The 26,515-nt window shown below is 32.4% G+C and overlaps 1 protein-coding gene across 1 annotated transcript in view; it reads right to left on the minus strand.

Moving 5' to 3' along the window:
• The window catches only part of LOC116428515 (uncharacterized), a 92,917-nt gene that overhangs the window by 34,569 nt on the left and 31,833 nt on the right, over nucleotides 1–26,515 (minus strand). The window lies entirely within an intron of this gene.

Below are 26,515 nucleotides of genomic sequence, written 5' to 3' on the forward strand. Positions count from 1 at the left end.
ATATACAATATAATTAAATATATTAATAATAATCTAAGTAGATTCTATGTATCTTTTGTATATCATGTATATATAATACACTTGCGTTCACGTGTATAAATAAATACCACATATTTTATAATAATTTAACAAGTGTTATTAGCGATAAACTGTTTGAATTTTATTTACGTTTGGTTTTCACTGGAAATTTAGAGTGTGAACATATTTAATATAATTCTTGGTTAAGTTACAAAAAATTCTTGCGAAATTTTGAATGTCATGAAAATAAATCCTCTTGTTTTGCGCTCAAGTTCTTTTCAACAATGGATCAAATATTTTTGGATTTTATTTTGCATTTTTACTAGGTGATCCAATTAGTTTTTTAGACTGTGAGCAACGTCCAAGGCAATCCAGGGATTACATGTGACCTTTCGAAGAATTGCTTATAGGAAATTTTCGTTGCTACTGTTATCGAATTAATGAACGAAATTTTACAACATTATATAATAAATGAGGGCAAGACTACTGATGTTTATGGTAGTTGATATTTATATAGACAAATGTAGGAACATAAATGTTAAATAATTATGATTAATAGTGTCAATAAATAGTTTCTTATATCTAAATATAATTGTATTTTGTACACATAATATAAGTAGTATTAACTTTTCAAGGTTTCAAGAAATATTTTAAAAAATTACTAATATTATGAAAAAGACAATTATTATTCATTACTTGAAATTAAGAATAATTTATAAAATTTATAAAATACTTTCTCTTCCACTTGGTCCAATGCGATCAATCATTTTTTATAGTTGAATTATAATTTAAATGACTATATCACTGGTAGTATATGCGATCAACTTAAAAATTGCATATCTATATAATATCGTTTAAAATAAATTTATTCCATGATAAAATATCTATTCTGAACGTTTTACTTTCGATTTCATTACTTCTTTCAAATTTATTCAAATGTATCCTTTTAAAATTCCTGCCATATCACTTAAACTTTTTAAATGAACAGTGTGAAAGAAATGAACGAGTAATAATGATTAAAAAATTTTTTACTTAGATTTTTAACATAAAGTTTGTTTATTGCGATTGCATAATTTCATATAATCTTCTAATGTTAGTAAATTAATAATAAATTAATAGAATTATACATATACATATACATCCATCAATAGAATATACAAAATTGTTGATTTTATAGAGTAACTTCGTATCGTTGTACCTTTTGTTACTTATTCCGTTTATCACTTGTATTTCATAAATTATACTTTCCAAAAATTTTCCACTTACAACTCAGTTGTATTTAGTCGAAGTCGACATGTAGTCAACTTTCTCCCGTCATTATTTACGAAATAGTCGAGTATTTATAGGGAACTGTTGCAAATATTTTTCGAAATATTTTTATGAACGCTGCAGGTGGCAATGGCAGAAGAGAAATGACTATTGGTGCATGTAACAAAAGCTAGGAAACGAACTTCATCGGTAATCGATACACGGTGGAAAGTGATAATAGTTTTACTAGCACGTGAACGGAAAAGGTGGGCGCAACGAACGATGGTATTTTCACAAGTAAAGAACAAAGTGACAATATCTTCGATTTTCAATAGTTTTATAATATTTTCGTTTATCCTCTCGGCACATAGCCTTGTTGCATGCATTTCGAAAGAAATAATAGTTTAATCAACTTATCTTTTTAAACACTATATATTTGTCTGCCTGTGGCTGGAATTAGGATTATCTCAATTTGACAACTATTTTGATTTCTTTTGATTAAATAAATTAAAACGGATATATAGAGACAATAATAAAGTATTCATCAACTTCCTAATCCATAATAATTCCTTAGAAAAAGCAAAGAATTTAAAACTTATTCTATATTAAGTTTACTGTAATGATTAACGATTGACAATACAGAAGTAATATTTCATTCATATTAGAAAACGTAAATGCAATTGAGACTTATCAAATTATATTTGTCAACTATGATCGATACGCCTACATTCTAATTAATAATTTATTAAGAAAAAGAACAAGTAATTGATAATTAAAGAATAATATATAATTCGAATTCCAAATTAATATCCATGCTCGTCAAACTCTGTTCGAAATCTTCACGAGTCTCACGCGTCATCGTAAGGCAAGGGGTTAATCGAAACTACGAGCTCTGGCGTGCCGGTTTAATTAAATGCAAGGGGCACAACTTAAGATGCATCCGAACGCAACAATTCTCGTTACCTACTTCCATAATGCGACAGTAACGCGACGATTACTCGGATAAAGGGACCTGCATCAGCATTTCTGTTGCGCGAGAGCAATCAATATTCCTTTCGCAAGCGTCGTTATGAAGACATCCGACGCCGTCCTTTGAAAAACACCTGCGATATTATTTGATGATCTTCGTTGGAGCATTAATTGAATGTAATTGGAGCAAGAACGAAGGGAATACGCGAAGAAAGTCGCGTCACGTAACAAGTTTGGCTACGCGCGCGAAATGATTGAATGATCGTTGCCAGTAACGTAGAAACGTTATTCGATTGGAATCGCGGACGATTCTGCAGAAATGAAATGAAGATTTCTAATGATCCGATGGATAATTATAACGTCAGTCAAACGGACTGAGGAAACAACCGTGCCCCGTATTTTTCGCAATGTTTGCAGGGAATCGGCACGCGAAATAGAGACGATCGACTTTCCCTTGGTCAATATTCGAGTTTTTTTCCGAAGCAGATGAAAATCGTTCTATCGAAAAGTGATTACCAATTCAGGAAGGAATTAGAGGAATAGATTCGTAAGTGAAGCCTCGAGCGGAATTATCGTGTCCGATACGTACGAAGACTTCGTGCCTTCTTTGAAATTGGCTCTTGCGCAATACGTTCCTGAATTGTGAAACGCGAAATGAGTGTCTAATAACTTTCTTTGAAGTTAACGCTGCAGATGTGGTCTTGATGAATAGTAATCTTCTGTTGGTAATAAAGGTTCGTTAGATAAAATTGATGTTATTAGTCGTAATAAATGTGAACCGATCTTCGTTATTAATCGAGTTATTGTATATATCGATGTTTTTAAATTGTCTTACTATGTATCGGAATAATGTTGATTATTATTTAACCCTCTGCACTCGAGAGACGACTCTCGGTCACCACTAGATTTGGTATAGCAAAATTATTGTCTTATATGTAATATTATACTCTATATAATATATCAATATGTGAAATATTCAAATAAAGTAGCTTTGTTTCTAAACTTATTTACGTTTTCTTATTTGTTAGTTTTAAAGAATATTGTTTATATCTCATTGAAAAATGTTGCATATTTCTAGGGAAGAACTTTCGTGTGCAAAGGGTTAATATTGTAGTGAAGGTGGTTTCAATTTTGTTACATAATAGGTGCACAATATGGTAAACATTTTTCTATCTTGTAGTTATAATAAATATTATATGCGTCTCATAGGAAATATATTAATAAAATTCAATAAACTTTTGGAAGAATTCTCATAAACGACATATTTCAATTCTATATGATTTTTAAGAATTTTAAATTCACAAGTAATGATTAGTATATTTAAGAAAGTAAAAGTTGTTAATAGAAAACGTGTTACAATGAAAGCAACAGGATCATGTACATCAGAATTAGAGTTATAAACTAACACAATGACTGGCATCAATCAATCGCGTGCTTATCATACCTTACGAAGCAAGAAAAGAATACTAATTAACCACTCATTTGCATAATTCACTATTAGCTCGAGTGAACATGAAAGACTCGATGGATCGATTTGCCGGTCAGTTATCATCCACGATAATTGAGAAGAGAATATTCCACCATTAAAGCGGACAACCGATACTCATCTTAAATTATGTATACCCCTTCCGTGTCTAACAACAATAAACCGTACCCCAGAAAATTCATGATTTAGTCGTTCAATATCTTCGACTCCGTCGAATCACGAGCAGATCAATGAATACATTTGCAGGAAAAGAATGTACCGACCAACTTGTGTTATTAGCAGTTAATTATTATTTCTGGACAATTTCGACTTAGCAATTAATACGTGTACAGTAAGAAGACTTACTATAATTATTAAAAAAATAAGGAAAGGTACTTTGTATTTTCGTTGTTCTATTCATACTTATAACAAACTTTTTGCTTGTTCTAACAACATTTTGTGAGTCGCAGATATTTGAAGGGTAATTTTCCTAATTTCCCAAAAATTATAGTGATGTGGAAACTATCTGAATACTTTACTGTTTCAATGATGAAGTTTCGTTTCTCCTGGAATTATAAATTGTATTTTATACGATAAAGGAAACGGAAATTGAGATCTTGATTTTTAAAGCAACAAGTTTGACGAATTAATTAAAAGACAGATTGCATGAACGAAAAGTCATTGAAATATGGAAGATACTACTGTTTCAGACAGAAGGAAACTTTCACGGAATAAGGAGCTGACTGTATGTTGATTATATCCTTTCTGAGTAGTTGAACATAATTTTCCGGATAGTGACGGTCACTACAATTTTCCAGCACGTTGCCAATGTTACCAAGAACTGCCACTGAAACACTATTACCTCTATTCTTTCAATTACCTTCACTTTGTACAATAAATTGCAAAGGAATTTCAAAAATTTGTATATTTATCTCGATATTGAAATATATTCTTATAATTGTTACTTCCTTCCTACATTAAAAAAGTCGTAATTTATAAATCATCTTACATCGAAAAATGTAGAGTCAGTTTTTCTGGTCGTCACCAGTTTTTGAATTGAATTCATTCTTTGGTCGTTTTATGTATATAGTTACTTATTAATTTATTAACACAAATTAGAGAAATCATTGTTGCCTGAGAAGATAACCTATCACATTCATAAGTGAACCTATAGTACCATTATTAACACTAGAACTTTTTGTTCCGCAATTATTGATATTTTCAAAGCATTAAATATTCGAAATCATTTGGAAAATAAATAGTTTCACTTGAATACTATGATGAATATCTGAAGAAACCGAGAAAAATCGATTGTTACCATTTTCATAACGATTACATATCAATCGTATCAAATGCTTGGTAGTTCTAGGGTTAAAAGCATTATAAGATATTCCAGCAACCACTCTTTGAAAAACAGCAGCATATTTTGTATCTTCTTAAAACTGTTTAACAGTTTGCCAAGTAAACGCTTATCAAAACTTCTAAGCAATCGGAGTAGTTCCATCAATAAAGCAGAATCTAAAAAGTCAAAATTCTTCATAACGATTACTCTATCTTCCTTATATCTCACACATCCAACAAAATTCAGTTTGTTTACGATGTCAGCAAGGAAATGAACGTATAACGCCTCGTCGGCAATATAGTTTCTCAGTAACATGGCCGACAATATGGACCTTTTCTGGTCTGGCTCGATTTTTCATCGTTGTAAGTTTTGTAAATACCTGAAAAAATATTGCGATACTTATTATATCCTTAATTATCCTTAATTCAATTTAAAAGTGACACTTTAAACGAATCTTCATATGAATTTCTAATAAAAATTATAAGTCGTGTTGAAGTCGTGAAGAAATGACATTTCGACGAGCCTTTAACAATCCATATTATTATCCGAGGATTAAGTTGTAAAAATAGCAACCAAAATGTTAAATTAACTTCTAAATCTTCATAAATATTGCATTGATGTCTAATAGTATTTAACTCATGACATTTTAATATGTTCCACAGTCACCGATACATGCACCACAGAAGAACAAAATTGTTGACAGTGATAAATAAGAAATTTTTTGTTTCAACCCGAATCGACGCAACAAAAAGGGCCCAATAATAGGGTCGCATTTATCAGGGAATTGTACAAATTAGCCGAAAGGCTCGATTTTCTCGGTACGCTGTGCCGTTCCGGTTTCCTTCATCCTTATCTGCCTAAAGACACACGTAGAATCGACGCTGAAAGTAAAAGTCGGTGTTTCACGTCACGTTACCTAGTCAAGCATGCAGCCGAAGTCGAGCAACCTTAAGCATGCCTCGCCGAACTGAGCTAACTACGGCAAATAGGACTGCAAAATAACGTCTCCGCGGCGTTTCCCAAGAACGGTCAGCGAATTTTTTGCGAAACTTTTGTCCACCGGCTTCACATCGAGTGGAACGATTCGAAAGCACTCTATCGGATAGCCGAGAGATGACTTTTTCATCCCTGGAGAGCGCTAACAAGGAAGAACCGTGGGAATACCGGTGACGGCGCTTCCGTTGCGACTGCGTTCGACCATAGAAACAGTTTTCTCGTTGGAAACATACCTATCCACCGATTTACACGGTACTTTATTTACACGGTGCTTCATTTACACGATTTCGCTTTTACACGGTTTACGAAGTAACAGATTTAAAAAAGGGAAATGTCGAGAAAACACATTCCTGCTGCGCACAGATTTCTATATTATATTTTGAATTCCATTCGATTGGCAACATTGACATTAACTTTATTATAAAAGAGAGAATTCCCCTTTTTGTATGTACACAAGAATCATTCATGTGAATTAGCGCAGTAAAGCTCAGTGGCATTTTTAGTATTTACAAAATTGTACAGGTTAATCGTGCGTTGTATAACATTTATAAAATTGTACAGGTTTCTTGGTTCAACTTTTGATTTCACTTTTTATGGATTTTATATTTCTCGTTTCTATAAAGTGAATTATGTGCTTATTATTTTATATATTTGTCATTTCACGAATGAATTGGTATTTTTATGTTTTTCATGGTATTTCACTTTTATTTTACGTTGAAATCAATAAATTTCATTAAATATGTGACTGACTAAGCTATGCGTATTTTAATTTAGTTTCGATTTACGCGATTTTGCATGAAAATAACCACGATTTCGATTTACTGTGGGTTTCTATGCATTTATGTTTCATATTATCTACTAAAATGATGAATCTTTGTATTGCAAAATAACTGAACAATTTACACCAACATTCTTCTTGAATGTGAACTTCAAGCCTCTTTTACTCCGTCGGCTCTACTGACTTATTGTCACATTATAATTTAAATTCATAGTACTTGCAAAACAAAAATTCTCCAGTGTGTCAATTTCATTCGTCCGATAGTTTTAGTGTTAACTGGTACACACGTATCACAATAGTTTTGATAAGGTTAAATTAAAAGAAGTCTACAGAACGTTAACCCCCTGCCTTATGATTTATTTCTTAACTATGATCGATACGACTACTTTATCATTAATGATCTATTAGGAAAAGAAACAGATTTTGGTGATTAATCTATGTCTATATTTACTTCTAGCTTAACAATTGACAATAGAAAAGTAGAAAAGAAACAAATTTTCTTGCTTACTCTATGTCTATATTTACTCCAAAGCTTAACGATCGATAAGAGAAAAGCAACAAAGAAACAAAGGTAGAAAACAAATCAATTTTGATACTTATTCTATGTACATGTTTACTTCAAAGCTTAACAACCGTTGACAGAAATATAATATTTAACTTGTATTTTAAAAAACGAATAAACCACTCTTAGTTTTGTCAAATTCGATTTGAAATCTTTATCGCGAGTCCGCCACGATATTGCAGGTCAAAGGGTTAACGTTCAATAAAATAACAAGCGATCTCTAAAACCTTCGCGAACGTTGTAGGCGGGTTGCACAATTCCGACGAACGGGCGGTTGCCGTTGAAAAATCACGAAGCGCGTAAAACAATTATCGTTTTGAATAATACCGAGACATTAGCGTCCGCTTCCTACGTTGCAATTACGTTTCACCTCGAGTTTCGAAACGTTGCATCGGAAAATACTTTTCTTTATTCGGCTCGACTTGGTCAGTGCAGCTCGGATCTGCATACTCTGACCGCATATGCATACTTACGTATGTATACACGTTCGAAAAAGTGCATCTGGCTGGCAACGGCGAAAGGTTAACCCAATCCGGGATTGTTATCAGAGCCATCAGTTCGTTGGGAAGTTATCAAGTCCCTGCGTCAAGGTGCACAGTCGCGTTACGTTCACCTCGATTCCGAATCGGGGAACTTTATTCGATCACCAAGGTCGAAACACGAAAATTATACAAATCGTTACGCAATCCTTTAACACTGCCCTTGTGACTAATTAAAAAATATCCCGACCTTCTTGGGCATTTGAACGACACCCTCTTTTTTATGAATAAAAGGTGAAGGCAGGAATGAAGACAATGCAATGGTTTGTCTAATTATTTCGATATTGTGAAACCTGTACGTTGGAATGGGAACAACATTGTGCTCCAGTGACTTCGAATGAAACGTTTAATATTCGATGATTATTGGTTATATTAAGGATTTAGAGATGATTTTTTCTTGGTATTTAGTTGGTTTCGATATTTCGAGGAATTTTTAAGGAATTGTAATGTTATTTTCATGTGTCAATCGAATATCAGGAGATATTTGGTTTTTGGCTCAAATTTTGGTTCATTTTGTAGTATAATATTTTATTTCGGAATTTATTGTACGTTCGAAAGTGTCAGGTTGTACTTTCCCTCTGCAAAGTTCCTATAGTTATAAGTAAGATTTTTTATAGCATTTACAAGTACGTGCTACTGAACGTTAAACTCTAATTAGGAGAAATTGCAGATACCTATCATAACATTAGGAATTTTCTATCATTATTTATGTATAATGTATCATTACATTGGACAAAAATGAGTAATACACAGTAAATCTACTCATTCGGAATACCTCGAATAAATTACCCATACCATGTATTTTATTTCTAATATTAGTTACCTATTTCGATTGTTATTTAATATATTCCCTATTGACATTATTTTGACGTTTCTCTTAACATATTTCCCGTTAAATATTGTAATTTAACGACAACGAAAAAAATTATTTCATCTTATGTCATCGATAACCAAATACAGAATTGGAATGTACAGTTGCGTCAGCAATGGTCAGGAACAGAATTTGAAATGACGTATAATTACAACAGTCGTAAAAAATGTGTTGGCGTTAATTTATAAATAAAATGAAGTAAAGTAAAATAAAATAAGATAACATAACATTAAATAAAATATGGTGGAATAAAATAAAATTAAGATAAACTAAATGAAAGTAAATAAAGTTAAATAAAATCAAATAAAATCAAATAAAATCAATTGAAATCAAATAAAATCAAATAAAATTAAATAAAATTAAATAAAATCAAATAAAATCAAATAAAATCAAATAAAATCAAATAAAATCAAATAAAATCAAATAAAATCAAATAAAATCAAATGAAATCAAACAAAATCAAGTTAAATCAAATTAAATAAACCCAAACGTTTAATAAAAATTCAATTTCCAACAGAGTGAGTGTAAAAAGAAACAAGATTCTCGACATATCGCTGGCTTTCCAATGTAACTATTAATTAGCTGTTTATTTGCGTAATTCGAAGACACGAAACGAAATCGTTGCTAGCTGAAGGAATCATCGATCGGACTCCTATCATTATCAATTTCGAATACATCTCCTATGATTACGAGCATGCAAACCAATGTGTAACAGCTGAGAAACACGAAATGGCAATTGTAATTGGTCCGACACGGTGTTTAGACATACAACGAAAACAAGAGATTCCAATTTTAATGTGCAAGATAAAATTGCACAGCTCGTTTGCGTCACCATCCGAGCATACGAAGAGTTACATAGTTTCGTGGAATAGCTTGTTCCGTAATCCGACATGGTAGGATCCATAATTTATCACCGAACCCGCAATGAAAACACTTCTTCGTGGAAGAGCAATTAAAAAAATGGAATACAGGTTTCTCGCACACTAGGTATATTCTTCGGAACACAAGAGTATAATTTGAGTGTTGCCAAGAGGAAGGGCAAGAGAAATTTGTTTCGTAGAAAGGTTGAACTCGTGTCGAAAAGTTCATGGAAAAATCATATGATAAAATGAATGAATTAATGATACAACGAATAATGTGTAAATCATGTGTACCATTATTCATCTGTTTGATAGAGAAATTAGAGGATTCTAATGTTTTGTCATTTAATTGGTCAAATTTTTCATTTCTTTTCAATGTCTTGCCTGCATTTTTTTATGAACAAGATCATCAAAAATATTCTACCTTTTATTTGTGAAGATATGCTTTGAAGATTGCACACAACTCAAACGAAAATTGTGCAAGAATTTGAAAAATTAAAAAGCGGAAACACTTTAGAGCCTGTTGATTTCTCTTTACTTTGTAATGTACACAAACAATAGGATTAGTAACGGAATATTAGCATACTCTGATTGTAATCAGTAGTATCCGTGTCTGGAGAATTTGCAAAATCGATTGTCTTGAAGCACCACTTCAGACACCAGATTTTCATACCAAACTTATTCACCATCAACGATCGATTTTAATGTATATCATGCAAGTAAGTTTAAAAGTAAGAAATGAACATAAGGAATTATTTCATTAAAATATCTGTGAAATGAAACAATAATTGTAAAATTTACTTGGGTACTTAAAATTAAAAATGAAAATGGAGGATTATGTACACGTTGAACAAGAAAAAATCTTACTTTTCATTGAAAACTAATGTTTAAAGAAAGTTTTTAACGGTTCTACTACCGAGCACCAAGAGAGATTACTGTTGCATCAATGTGAAAAATCATTGCTAGCGTCACATGTGTTGATGAGTTGTTTCCTTTTCCGTACTGAAAAGAAAAGATGATTTATAACCTCTCTTAATGAGTCCTACAGGAAAACGGTTTGATCTATGATCGTGTGGTGCAACAAGATTTTCTCTTACCATTTTTAACCCTCAAAATCACTTGTAAAATATGTGTAGAAATTATCTTATTTTAATTCCCTTTTACATGTTTCACTTTGAAATAATAATTTAAACATATTTATTTATAATGTAACAGCAATTCAAATTATTCAGGATAATTTATAAAATAGTTTCATGCAAAAATCAACTGAATAATTACTACTAAAATACAAAACATCTTTCTAGATAAAAATGTACATTTTTTCATATTACTGAAAAAGGATTTACAGATTCATATACATTACATAAGATCCTTAAATGGCGATTTAAATTCAAAGCTAGAACACGTATGAAACAGAGTAATTGATCAAAAAATCATTACAATGTAAATAAAACCCTACGCAATAACAAAATCCGAAAGATCAACCATATTATTGGAAAGTACCATTTTCATAATTCAGTACTCAGTATCACCAACAGAAACATAAAATTCAATTATCCCATGAGATGTTAATAATCCTATTGAATGTTACTACAATCTTCAAACCAATACTGTATCAAAAAAGATACTTATTTATAAACTGGACACTTCCAATAAATATATTACAGATTTATTATCCCAATATACATAAGAAAGTATTTTCGATGAAAGGAATCTCATTTGAAATTCGAAAGGTTCACTAAAAAAAAAACAAGAATAATAATGTCGCAATCGATGTAAAATGATGTAAAAGCTGAATGTCGCCGGGGATTCAAAATGTTGAATAAAAGGAAACGAATAGTGTCGCAATCGCGCGTAACAACGGTCGCTGCAAAATATCGAAGAAGCTTGTCCTACGCTTGCAGCGCGCGGTGAGAGGTAGTTTTCGATTCGCTGAAGGTAGACCGCTTCGTTGACGGCTAACGTGATTGGTGGTCAGCTACCATTGTCCTTGGATTTCGACAGGGTTCCTATTTCTATTTGCATCTGAATTTTGATCCTACATTTACCGCTCGACTTCCGACATGGGTAACGGTTCAAGAGGATCCGCGTGGCCAAGCCTCTTTTCCCATTATCCACCCCGTTAACACGTTGACCGCTGCGAGAATGTAGAGCGTTTCATATAGCATTATTTATCTTATTATAACAGAGGCAAATGGTATTAGAATTATTTATTAATGGTTTTGTATCATATTTCTTGAGTCATATTATTATTTAATTATTTATATTACTAAAAATTTTAATTCGTCATCAATTTTCATCTTGTACTAACGTGTAAACAGATCGCACAGTGGCCGTTTTGGCCATTTTAGGTGGTGAAAATTAAAAACACCTGTACATCGAATATTTTCGACAAAATGTGATTATATATGTATAGCTGTTTTTAATTTTTACTTAAAACCGCCAAATCGGCCACAGTGTATAATATATATTAAAAATAGAATTGGCAATGACAGCCATCTATGGATTCAGCTAGACAAAATTATAATCAGTTGAAAAGAAAAACGGATCTCAATCTGCATGACAATATTTGTGAAAAAGTTAATGTAGTTTTTCATTACGCGCCGATCAAGTGTACCAGAGGTGTTAGTTAAATAAAAATTGATAATAGTTGAATATAATTGACTATAACCAACAATAAAATATAATAATAAACAGTTATAAATGAATGAATATTAAATATTGTTAATTATATATACTTATATAAATAACTGTATATTTATATAGAACGAGTTACGGCGAAGTTCTTAAAATATTTGAATTTATTAAAGTTAAGTCAATAATTCTTATATGCTTCATATATTATATACCTATTATTGATACATGAATCTATTACAAGTCAAACATTCAACTATTGTAATTTCTTCCAATTGCCAAGCCAATTTAATGTGACATCAAACTATTAATCCCTAATGCTGATAATCTGTTCAGTGGCTCGACAGAGTCTCAGACAAAAGAGTTTGTGTTTACTTATTTTACAAAGAAATGTATAGTTATTTTGCTTAATAATACTAAGTTTACAAACATTTATTCTATAGTTTATTTTATTAGTCCCAGAAAAATTGACGTTCGTTCCTTTAGATTTTAGATATTAGAGGTTCAAAGATAGACAATTGAAATACACATTTGTGTTATTGCATCAATAAAAATCGACGGAAACATTTACTAAATGTTTTAAAAATGTTACGAAATTTTACTAGTGTTAATAATTTTATAGAGCGATACATTTGGAAACAATCTAGATGTGCAATGCAACAAGACTATCGACGCGCATTATACATCATTGACAATTTTAGAACAAAAGCACCTCAATGTGCGTGACACGTCTGCTCAGCGCAAGAGGTTAACCGTGACTGCGAAACTACCGACTCGAGAAACGATTATCACCGATCTCGGTGATCGCGATTTTGTCGGCAACAGCCGACTGATTAAGGGCTGTGAATAATTCATGCGATTATTAACGATTTTCCGCGTTGTTTGACTCCGTGATCCGTGGCATCGTGGTTTCACTTAACCAGCTCTTCGAGACGCAACTCTGGAGATGATGGCGGGAGAAATTGCGAATCCTTGGTCGTAATGATTACTTGAATCGACGAAAAGTTCTGTGGACCACGATGACCCGATTCGCTATCCGATGCAATCTGCATTCATTTAACCCTTTGCGACACGTAACTGCGAAATCATGAAAATCTCTTCGAAAATCTTTGAAGATGCTGCGAAATATTCTAATAAGACGCGATGAATATGTATTTTTACAGTTTCAATCCATTTTTTGCATCGAGATAATAATGAGAACTTCCTCGAGTAACCGAAGCTTGTTTGCAACCCCTTCTTCTAGGATTTCTTTCGTAACTAAGTACTTTATCGTTAACCTTTGGGTATGAACGTGAATTTAACCTTTAATCCTTTAAAGATGAATGTCACATCAAGTTTCCGTATTTAGAATACAAAGTTGCAAAGAAATAATTGAATTGTTCAAATAATAAGAGATCAGTGGATAGTTCTTTTTTTCCGCTGGAATTTTAGAGTTTTATTTACAAGTTAACTTTCTCTATGAAAGATTTGGAATAGTATAAGAAATCTTCGTCCACAAAGGGTTCTCCCAATAATTGTATTTGATAAGCGTGTATTTAAATTTTGACCAATTTCTTATTGCCCAAACATTGGACACACAACTGTGGATTGACGAAGAAGTCGTTGTAACGTCCATAATAGTTTCCTGATGAAGATTTCCGAGAAGCAACGGTTACACACGGATGTTAGCAAGGATCGTTCACCTGTTAGTCATCGATAGGTTTTAAGAATATAGGGAGAATGCCCGAATGTGAAAGTTATAAATGACACACACGTGAATGAACTGATCACCCACAACAGATACAGTTCACAAATAAACGGTTATAATGAGTAATAGGTATAAATAGTATTGATTATCTGTGATAGTGTATATAACATTGATTATTTGTAATAGTGTAAATAATATCGATTACTCGAATTAATCGTTACACATATTATTCATAAATCGATACCATTAGGACATAATATTAGGATAATAGTCGTATAGGCAGGATAATTAGCAGAATAAATTTATTTATCTATTAATTATATTTATCGTTCATTTTCCATGAGAAATTTTCTCAGAACTCAAACAGATTACAAAACAATCTTAACCCTTTGCACTTCGAATTCCTTTTGTAGTTTTATCTCGATAACTCTGTATTAATAGCAATGTTTTATTTAATATGCACTTTGGAAAATAGTTAGTTTGTAGAAAGCAGTGTAAACAATTCTTTCTGTTAATAATATTGGAAATAGCGTAATGATATATTGTATTTTAAAAATATCCTGACCAAGAAGCACACCTGTGAATAAAACTGATGTCGGGTCACACTCGACATAGGGGCGCAAAGGGTTAATTGTCGTCGATAAACAGTGGCTCACATGCTCAGTGATAATATTTTCGAATAACCACCGGGTATAAATAAATACAGCAATACCCCGTCCAATGCAGGGGATACGTTCCAAAAAGACCAAGAGCTATACGAGACGGCGTTAAACGAGGTCATAACACGTAAAAAAAGCAGATAGGGGAAACAGGACAGTGAACAAAAAAATACACCACTCTCTTTTGTTTCATTTTGCAACATATATTCCGTGAATATTGCGATTCTGGAAAAAAATTAATAAAAATATATAAATAAAAACATAGAATCCCAAGCACATTGCACCGAAACATGGTTAACTGGAGCAGCGTTAAACGAGGTCTCACTGTTCGTTAATTTCTCATTGATTTTTTATCGAATATTGCTATTATTAGTTGTTTTCAGCGTCTCGCAACTCACAAACATATCAACTTTCTTATTTGCATACGTGTCTATAAATTTGACAGCTTAGTTCTGAAATCTTGACTAACAACTGGGTTACGTAACTTGACAAATTTATTTAAATGAGTATTATGCAATTCTCTTGCGTATATATTGTTCTACTTCTATCAAAGATTTTAATTATCTGCATAGAGGAACACGTTAATAGTTTGATTGAAAAAAGAACTGGCAATAGATAGACGTGTCTATCAAAATCAGACAGAAATAAATGGGGCAAGAAATCGAGACTTTTTAGGATGTCGTAAAGAATCGATTAAACTAACAAATAAAACGCGGTCTTATAATAAACTTTGAAACGGCAGGCGGATTACGTAAACCTGTACGCCGAAATTCGATCCTTTTAATCGAGATGACTCGAACCACTGATAAACATTAATATATTGAAGCGACCTAAAAAAACTGGTTCACGAAACCCAAGGCGTGGTCCTTGATGGCCCCGTAAAACGATCTACGAGATCCTTTCACACCGGTTCCTCTGCATCTGCGTTTCGCAAGCAAATTTTTCGGCGACTTCTGCCGCCTACTTCGTAAATACACTATCACGTTGAATCGTGTGGGTGAAATTCTTGTGAATTTGAGCAATGTCTTCAAGGACTTCGTATTTTTTTCAGCTTTTACTAGAAAAGTGAAAAACAGTTGTGTCGAACCATGGAATATGTATTTTAGATTTAGAAATAATTATTTTCTTTAATAAATATTTACTTCCTTCTTAAATTTATTGATGAACCTTTCTGTTTTATTTTTATAAATTTGGGTAATTCTTTTTAAGGACTTTTCCACCTTTTACTAAAGGGGTGAAAAATAATTGTATCGAATAACATGGGACCTTTATTTTAGATTGGGAAATGAATTTTTGTTTTTAAATAAATATTTACTTCCTTCTTAAATTTATTGATGAAACTTTCCCTTTAATTTTTATAAATTTGGGTAATTCTTTTTAAGGACTTTTCCACCTTTTACTAAAGGGGTGAAATATAATTGTATCGAATAACATGGGACATTTATTTTAGATGGAGAAATTAATTTTGTTTTTAAATAAATATTTACTTTTTCCTTAAATTTGTCGATGAAACTTGATGCTTTATTTTTATAAATTTGGGCAGTTTGTTCGAGGACTTCTCCACTTCTTCCACGTGAAGAACAATTATATCAAATAATATGGTAACCATTTATTTAAAAAAACATGTATTTCCCAATCTAAAATGTATGTTCTATGATCATTTTTCTTTAAATTTATCAACGTAACTTTCTGTTCGATCCAATACTTTTCTACTGTGACGACTTCCTGAAGAATATTCTTCGAATTCCAAAATCCCTGCCTCTTATTGACAGACGTTTAAATTACTTTCTTTCTGTACTAGTGTTTAAAATCAGTCACTGAATGAAGCTATTAATATTCGCTGTGTGTCATGAGATATCAGTCATGCTCTGTATCATTACGCTTTTTATTCTTAGTGAACGGTTGTAAAATAAATGTAAAACGAGGAGCGCACATAGTTCATTCGAATCGGAAAGCATTTACTTTCGTGACAGTTGAAAAACTTCTAATTAACTAGGAACTATCAGTTTTCTCTGGGGAAATAAGATTAAATTAACGATCTAGTCACTGAATCTCTCCGATGTATGATAAATATTCCGTTCAATAAATCTTCCGAATTCTCTACTTTTCCCCTCTTTCCAAAGTAAAGTAATACCGACAAAATGGGGATTCAAAGGTACCAATAAATTTCACAGTTTGTAAATTTCTTACTTCAAACAGAGTTCGTTCAAAATCACGTGTCATAGTCATAAATTTAGAGAAATTCGAAAGGACTGTGCAGAACAATTTCTCCGAGCAAGAGTGAATCAAAACATTATGCAAGAATGAAGGAGAAACTGCTGGCAATAAAATCATTCGGAAATTTACCGAGTATTTACCTAAATGAGTTTGTTGAAGTCGTTGAACTTGGAGTAGTTGAATTTTTATGTAACGTGAATTCTGCTAACACACTACAGAATCATTGAACATGTTCAAGACAATGATTCTACTAACAATGTCGTGCACGTAATGTACAATTGTCTTTTACAATGACGTGAATAATAAATGTAGACCAAGTTGATGTCCCCAACTGCTTCTGGTACACTTGTTCTACTTTCTTGCACTCACCACGTTTCTATACTTAATAATTTCTCTTTGTATACAGGGCGTTCACATTATACTTACACGTGAAAGTATCGAAAAATATACGCGGGACTGGTACTGAATATTTTTGCAAGTAATCTGCAGTGTCAAATATAGAAATAATATTAATTTGATGCAGCAGGGTACAAGAAAATGATAAAGCCCATATTACAGAACAATAATCATTTTTTTACAAGTATAGTTATATTACAAATATATTTTTTTTAAGCAGTAGTATCTTACGAAATTTTTAAATATTGTTTAAATTTCCAATTTGGTGTAAATGAAAGCATTGTTACATTTTAGATAAATGATACAAGTATCTTTTGATTTTTTTAAACCTGCAGGTTCGTGCTATTAAATAATGTTTAGTATTACTTTTGGTGACTAATCTCCAGTTGATCTAATTAAACTATTAACGAACCTGCTGGTTATTAATAAAATTCCTTCAGTGAGAATCAAATAACAAAGGAACATAAAGAATGTAAACCTGAACGATCACATTTTACACGGTTAATCGCTTTCCTCCGAAACGAAGGCGACCTTTAAGTCGATTTCGAACCGCAAAATCGAGTGCGTCAACTTTCTACGGCGCCTCGGGCAAAAGAGGGACCCTTCATCATGCACGGTACACGAATCTCAAGAACAAAGTCGCTCCTACTGCACCCTTTCGAGTCTGCGAGGATAAATTGATAAAAGTGAAAGGAAACAAGTTTACTTGATATGATAAACTATAATGATAAAGTATAAAGTGAGGTCATAGTTGGCGACAATAAAATTCGAAATTCTTATTAAATTTAATCGGAACATAACCGTAATTGAAAATCAAACTAAAAGATCGTTGAAATACTTTGGTGACTATGTTCAATCGAAATATTTCCCTGCGCAAGTTTGCTGTTTCTAATATATTTCCCAAAAAGTTGATATAAAAGTAAAGCGAAGTAACCTTCACCTTCTTACGATATCTGAAGTGTTACACTTTCTGTGAAATTGCATCAAAGATTGGCCTTGTTGCTTCGTAGGATTAAATCATCGGGAAGCAAAAGGATAAACAAAATATAGACAGAAGGGAATGCAGTGGAAGGACAAGCGTCGCGATCGTAACAAGGTGGCAGTGCAGCAGTCTATATAATTAAGGTAACCAAAGGAAAAGATATAACTGAGATTGGTTTCGAATAAAAGAAAATAAAGGAAACTTTCTACACTAAAAATTTTATTTAGTAAAATCAATGTCATTGAACGATTCATTGTGCAAGCGTTGAAGTATTAATTACAAATGTTAAATTATAAAAATTATAAAAAGGTTTTCTTGTATATAAAAGTAGATATCATACAAAGATAAAAGATTAAATTGTAAAAGCTACAAAATTACGACCATAGATAATAACCTATAAAAATCTAAATTGATGAAATTAAATAATCTTGAAATCCTGCTGCTTATAATTTTCACTGTACCGCTCTTTAACTATTAAAATATTCATAACGACATTTGAAAGTAGTTTCTTTAGACTCTTTATACTTTTATTCATGTTTGCTTTCTTCATATTGCCTTAATAGATCAAGATAGCCTCTGCCAAATATTTATCTGCAATCTGTCATCAATCTTCTCCACCGCATCGTATGTTCACTGAGTTCCTCATACTGCGCAAAATGTCATTCGTAGAAATCTTGAGAGAAAGTAAAATATTTGCATTCGATCGAACTACTTCGGCGTTTTGGGGTCCGTTGAAACTTAAACGCGCACGAGGATCATTCGGAAGAAGATCATTCAAATTCTAAAATGAAACGACGAACTTCGTATCATATTATAATACTACTACTTTCGATGTATAAAACTCGATAAGCAAATTTCAGCTTTCTTTAGAAATTTCTCGATACTTTTGTCGCTCGAATGGTTTTTTCTAAACTGAAATGGTTTTAAACTAAATAACGAAAACATTCTTTACACGATCGTTTTCATTTATAAAACATCTTAGGAGAAAGTTAATATACACATATTAAGAGTAATAATAGAAAATTTTTTTCTTAATAGAAAAATGGTAATTTCTTCATTATATAAATTCTTTATTTATTATTTTTCAATGTACATTTATATTATTACTCTGTAACTCTTTTCATCAATTAGAAGTTAATAAAATCGTTCTTAACGACGTTTATTATGACACGCGTGCTTAAGAATGACAACCGAAAGCATATTATAATTCTAGAAAGGATAAATGATTCCTCCGTCGCTGTTTCTAGTCAGAACATCAAAGCAATTACTACACGTCGTACTTTATACAACAGAATATTGCTATCGAGAACATTAATTTCATTTATGATGAAAACCAACAACGTCCCAGACAAATGGTGCGTCCGTACAGTAAAATATTTCCAGCCAGTGTTTTACTCTCACTCCACACGTTCTCCCACTACGAGTGGAACGCTTGCCATCTTAAGGTTGATGATGAAAAGTACGTCCTTCAGCCTGAATGCACAGATGTACGTATTCGATAGTCGGACTGAAATATCTCTTAATCTAGAGCCCTCCGGGTATGAATAGATTAACACTTCCTTATACAGAATGGTAAACTGCATCGTGGCACGTATTAAAAATTATGCTATTTCATTTAACAGAACATCAGTGACATTTAAAACACATTCCTTTCTGTTATTATATAGTGGGTGTCAATACTAGAATTACAGATCATTTAATATGATTGATACATAACTCCTTTCTCGGTTTCTTCAGACATTTATTACAGTATTCGAATGAAACTATTTATTTTTCAAATCATTTTCGAATGTTTAATACTTTCAAGATGTAAATAATTAGGAAATAAGAAAACTGAGATCTGTCATTTTGACATGTTCTTCACATGCTCATTATAGTATTCAAATGAAACTATTTATTGTCGAAGTCATTTCAAATATTCAGTGCTTTTAAGGTATCAATAACTGCGAAAAAGGAGAATCGAAATTCTCTTGATGCAATTTATTAAATAATTATCCAGTTGTAATAAATGAACTTTATTTAAGGAAATGCTTCGTTTCATCAGAAAATGTGTTTCTCAATAACTGAACAGCACTCGAAAGTCGAAAGAATTTTTATAAGACACCTAAATAATTATCACTATCAACTGGGAAACAAATGTAATAAGATTAACAATACTAACTACACGAAGCGAACAGAAGCAGGAAACCAATGTTCACAATAGTTACAGTGTTATAATCATGTCTTATTCTCACAGTATTGCAATTTACGACGAATTCACTGAAACAGGAAGCGAAAGACGAAAGGATCGCAGGAAGTGAATTACAGTAATATATAAATTAAATTCGAATCCAGGAAGAGAAAGAGCCACCGATATTGTGTTCAAAAGAAATAATACTGTAATCAACCAGTTAACTCTGTTCGGCGAATATCCGCGTCACCTTAAAACTCGAAATAATGCTAACTTTTACGATGATCAATTATTTATTTTTTAAATAAGCATGTCAGTCTTCTTCGTTTCGCTTTAGTTTATCGTTAGAATATATCGTAAGTGCATTTGGCAAGTATGTACTTCATTATTTGATTTCATTGCGCGCACAATAAGAGATTTTTCAAACTAAATTCCGCACTTAACGGGTTAATCTCTTCAAGAATACTGACACATATGTGTACACTTGATTTCAGTTTAACATTAACCCTTTGAACTTTGTAGGCTCCAATATTGCACCAGTTGTAATATTAAATATTTTAATGAATTTTAAAAAGACTACCTTAAGATTATTAGATCTTCCAAATATACAGAGTTTGTACTGAGAAGGGAATTAAAGGTCTAAGAAATGTTATAACATTGTTAGGACTACCATCAAAATTGGTAGGAGTTGTTGACACGTTATGAAACCATCTGGAGTGCTCGTATCGTTCGATTCGTATCAATTTGAACGGAATAAACTGCAGTCAAACGGAAACTAAAACAATCTTTGTCTGTTTAACGCGTTAAGCGCCATGTCAGTCCAGTGACTGAAGCGTCAGTACGCTTCTCAATGATTAGAAAACAATCGTAACATACAAGATAATGTGAAATGAAAATGTTTAATAACGTAACTAAGTTGACAATGGTGTAATTCAAACATTGCAATGCCAAATAATTAACACTAGAACTACCAGGTGGGTCAAACCAATTCCTAACTGCTTCTTTCACAATTGCTGCAAAGGTACAGATACTTCTTTGAAAAATAATTAATGAAGCAGATTTGGTAATACCTAAACTGAAATATGAGCCTATTGAAATATTAATAAATCCACGTTTGTAGTTTTCATAAAGAAATGTTCAAAAGTCAATCAATCGTTCCTGCTTCTCTTTGATAGAAAAGAAAAACTCTACGGGAAAACGCTAAGGTTTTCGTGGCGCTTAACGTGTTAAAAGAATTTAGCCATGAAGAGATTAAAGGTAACTGAGACTGCAATAATTCGAGCAATGGAGGCACTCCATTGTGACTGGTACGATTAAGATTAGCACGAAACGGTTGATAAGGATCGTGCCCACGCACCGAGCAGTTGCCGGAAAACCAAAACGACCTGCAACCACCTGCGCGAAATGCCAAATATAGCGACACGCTATTTCTTTGCCGCAACTTAACTCGCGTTTTGTTTAAGACACTTAACTCGCGTGACGCCTGGGAACTTACACGGGAATGCGGAAACTCGAATAATTTTCTTTTACAATGAAAGTACTTTTCCCGGTTGTGCAGTACTAAATTGATGAAGCACGAGATGCTTGCGGATAATGGTGATTACAGTTCTCAGGGTACACGTAATACGAAATGAAAAAGAAATAAATATATGGAAAATAAGTGAGTTTATATCGTAATATTTATAATGGAACTGTTTAGCTATTCTTTACTGCTAAAAGATTCCGCGCTAATGAGGGATAACTGCGTGTTTTATGCAACATTGACTGCGTGTAAGGGGTTATTTAAATATGCATAAGCTTGGAAGAGGGAAATGGAAAGATAATGTAATATTCGTACGCAAATGGTATTTATAGCTTACGCAACGCAAACAATGTTAATATTGGGTAGTAGACAGTGTTAGTTGACAGTTTTACAATATTTTGATGATAACGATCATTTAGAAGCCCCGAATATATTTACTTCGATCGAATTACATTTATTTCGATGAATTTTAGTCTCTGTACTATTAATATTACTATTTTCTCTGTTCTTCCTGTAAATTAGATAAAATTGTTATTTCAATTATTATCCTCAGTCGTGTCAGCGTTTAAAACCTTATTTTCAACACTAATTTAAAGACATTCGTTTTTGTGGTTTTTATATTTTATTAGCAGAAGGAAATCTGTACAGGAATTTGAACGTAAATATATGTCGAAATATTTTTGATATTCCATGTTAGATAAAACAACATAATATCTGATACAGACTATAAAAAGGCACTCGTGGAAATTCGTGAGGAATGTACATGGTAATATCTGCAACGTAAAAATTCACATTTTATAGAGAACACGCGTAACAATTATACGAGCATGTCTGTATAATAAAAGTGGAAATATTCGAAGTACTTCAAACTCATTTGCCAGAAGCGCGCATAAGAAAGAATAACGTCTTAATTATACAAGTCTCAGCAAACCCATTAGATTAATAGAATGTACAGGAGATCGATAAAATATCGACACGCTTACGATTAGTTTCTTTACAATAATTTTATCCAAAGAAGCATGTTATTGCAATTTAAATTATTCGATACTTTATTATACAATTCACCATACAATCCACGTCAAACCTACATATCACAATAAATACTACAAAAATCGATTCGCAAGCTCTCAAAGTATTCCCAGTGATATTGCATCATTGTCGACAAAGAATGTGAATGGCAAAACCATTAAAAATATAAATGGTACGAATACTTCCTTGGCCCATTCCATGTTGCGAGCAAATCTAAATAATCAGTGTAACGACAGTCACGTGAAAGACGTGTACAACTAATTGCAGGCCGCTAACGAAATTAACACGTGTCAATGATGGCCGAAGCGGTAACGGTAGAGTGCATCGTAATGAATAAAGAAAAATAGAGGCAACGCGGATTTTCAGGAAGTCAGCCGAAGTAAACGATGCAGAAGAGGCGCTTTCTCCGATGGAAAACCTGATTTAGATTACGCTTATGCACATGCTTGTGCAAGGTGGTCTGCTGCGTCCATCAGCGTGTGCATACGAGCACACGCGTTCACGCGGCCAATAACCGTGCCAGAGCTGGTGCTAATTATACGTATGTAGTAGGTTGCTGCAAACGTTTCGGGAATCCATTTCTAGCGCTGTCGTTCAGTTATTTATTTTCGTGAAGCTTCAGATTTTTAAGATTTTTATGTTTAGAAAGTGCTGACAGAACACAATGGAAGATGTATTAACCCCTTGTTCTGTGATTTACTTCTTAACCCCTTGCTTTCTAATAACGTGTCAGACTCATGATGGAAATTTCAAATCGAATTCGACAAATCTAAGTGTTGCTTCTTAATTTCTAACATAAATTATATATTACTTGTCTATTATTGATCTTTAACCTTTACAGTAAATGTAGACACGAAATAAGTATAAAATTAGTTCCTTTTTCTACTGAATTATTAAGGACGAAGTTGTTTTATCAAGCACAGGTGAGAAGTAAATTATAAGGTGAGGGGTTAACAGAGGTCCATTTTATTTTACTTTCAATAAGGAGTTTCTCTGAGTCAAACTGTGCCGCACTCAACGTGTTAACTATGATCGATACAATTACTTTATCGTTAATAATTTATTGATAAAATAGAAAATTCCGATGCTTATCCTATGTCTACGTTTATTCCAAAAGTTAAGGATTGATAAAGAAAAATAATATTTAATTTGTATTTTGAAAAACTAAATAACGCTAGAATTTTTCAAATTCAGTTTAAAATTTTCATCACTTCGAAGTCAGTTCAGTTTCGAGTCTGATATGATACTATAGGTCAAGGGGTTAATGTTGAAGAAGAATTTCGAAAAACGTTGAAACCATTAGTTCAAACTTATTTGTAACGTTCCTCATATTTCGTCCGAAACTTTTGCAGTAATTCATTTAATAGTCCTTTTATCCTTGACAAATTATTGACTGAATAGGTCGGATTTGATACGATAACAAAATAATACAACGATAAAAATGGAGGAAAAAAGACTTGAAAATTTAGAAAACGACGAAGTTTTTATTTGATACGTCAGGTGTTTCGCGTATAAAGGGATCTGGCGAACGCATCACGCCACGCCAGACAAATGATCATGATTTACGATCGGCTGCGTTGATATATACCTGCCCACGAAGAGGTTATGAACGCTACGCGTCCGAAAGTGCTAAAGGTTCGCGTGTTTTACAAGAGAATCTTCAAACGATACGCAGTTCGAGAAACGAGCGAACTTTACAGTTTGTTTCTTGGAATTCTATTGCGAAGCGGAAAATATGAGTATACTGGCTTCCGGGATGTACACGATATTAACCCCTTGATCTGTGATTTGTTTCTTAACAATGATCGATGCGACTGTTTGGTCATTGAAAACTTTGTAGAAAAAGGAAATTCTGGGTTTATTTTGTATTCAAGTTTCTATAGTGTAAAGCATAATGATTTATCGGAGAAAAATAATTTTAAGTTAGAAGATAATTAGAACTTAGAAGGTAAGAGGAAAATAATGTGAACCTAGAAGATAATTAGAACTTAGTAGGTAAAAGGAAAATTTAAACTTAGAGGATAATAATTGAAAATAATTTTAAGTTAGAAGATAATAATGGTAAATAATTTGGACTTAGATCTAAGTGCTATTTGTGTTTATTAAATTCTCTTTGAAATCTTCAGCACGAGTCGAACACGACATTACAGAGCAAGGACACAGGCAATACACTATTCCACAAAATTAGGGGATCGCTAAATTATAACAGAAACATTCTTAACCTGTGAACTCCTGTAACTTTGTAATAAAAAGTTGTACAAGATTCTATCTGGCTCATTATGAAATATAAAATTCCACTTTTGCTTTCTATATGCTGTTTCTTTTTTACGATGTCGTTGTTCCATGTAACGGGTGGGAAAATTAACATACATTTATTTAAAAAATGTTACGAATTATAGCATCTCTAAGGTCATTAATTTTTTCAAAATTTAATCCACACTTTGAGGACTGGAGTATTCCTTGTATAACAACCTATCTTTATTTTACGTCTATAACTTTGAAAAAGTCATATTCAAATTGACATTAAAAAGTATTCGAAGTATTGTGTTTGAAAGCAGAAGAAATTGTGGGGACAAAACGACGCGACACGTGAAAGTCCTCGAAACTATTTGCAATTGTTTACAATTGTCTTTTATAATCGGAACCATAACCGCTGGCAAACCACACAATATCTCGCTTGAACGCGTTAATGGCAACTGGTTGAACGACAGTGATGAAACTGAATGCACGTAACACGTCGGGTCAACGAAACGCAACATACTCGACCCAGCCTCCACTGAGAAACACAAAACAGCAAAGTTTGAGTACAATTTCATATACGTTCATAAATATTCATTGTTATTTTCTGTCTTCCGTACCTTGTTATAATGAGAAAAACTACAGTTTCCATACTTAATAATTTAATATTCATTTTATAGATACATTAAATAGACACTTAATGCAAATCGTTTTCAATGGTAATAAACATAATTTATCTCTTCATACGTTGTTTCTTTAACTAAGTTTCGTTAATTATGTATTACATTCTGTATATGGATGTTTATTAGCCGTAATGGTAAAATTACTTTGACATTGTGCGTTGGGCGGCTTGCTTAATTAAACTAGAACTTAATTCACTGTAGTACTGGTGATGCAATATGTTGATTACCTAATATTTCTTTATCACAGGTAATTAACGACATGTACTTGGTTCTTTTTGCTAATTGAAGCGCTATTAATGTTCTTTATTGTTGGTATTTCAAATTCTATTGAAAAATAGATAAAAAGTTTATAATATTGGAATGTAAGATAATATTGTTGAGTGTATCTAATTGAATGAACAAATTATTTATTTGAACGGTATATTATTTAAGAGAAAAATATTTACTTCATTGCGCAGACCTGCTTGGGTATACTTCATTTCCAAAAATTTTCAAATTTTAGTAATAGTCATAAGGATTATATGAAATAACTTAACCAGCCTACTGATGGTAATTTTCAATTAAGCCTTTGCCCTATAGCCTCCGAGTAACCACGTGAAATTGTAAGCTTAAATTGAACTTGAATTAAATCGAATCGTGTTTAATAATAT

Source organism: Nomia melanderi, chromosome 1 (assembly GCF_051020985.1).
Source record: "Nomia melanderi isolate GNS246 chromosome 1, iyNomMela1, whole genome shotgun sequence".
NCBI lineage: Eukaryota > Metazoa > Arthropoda > Insecta > Hymenoptera > Halictidae > Nomia > Nomia melanderi.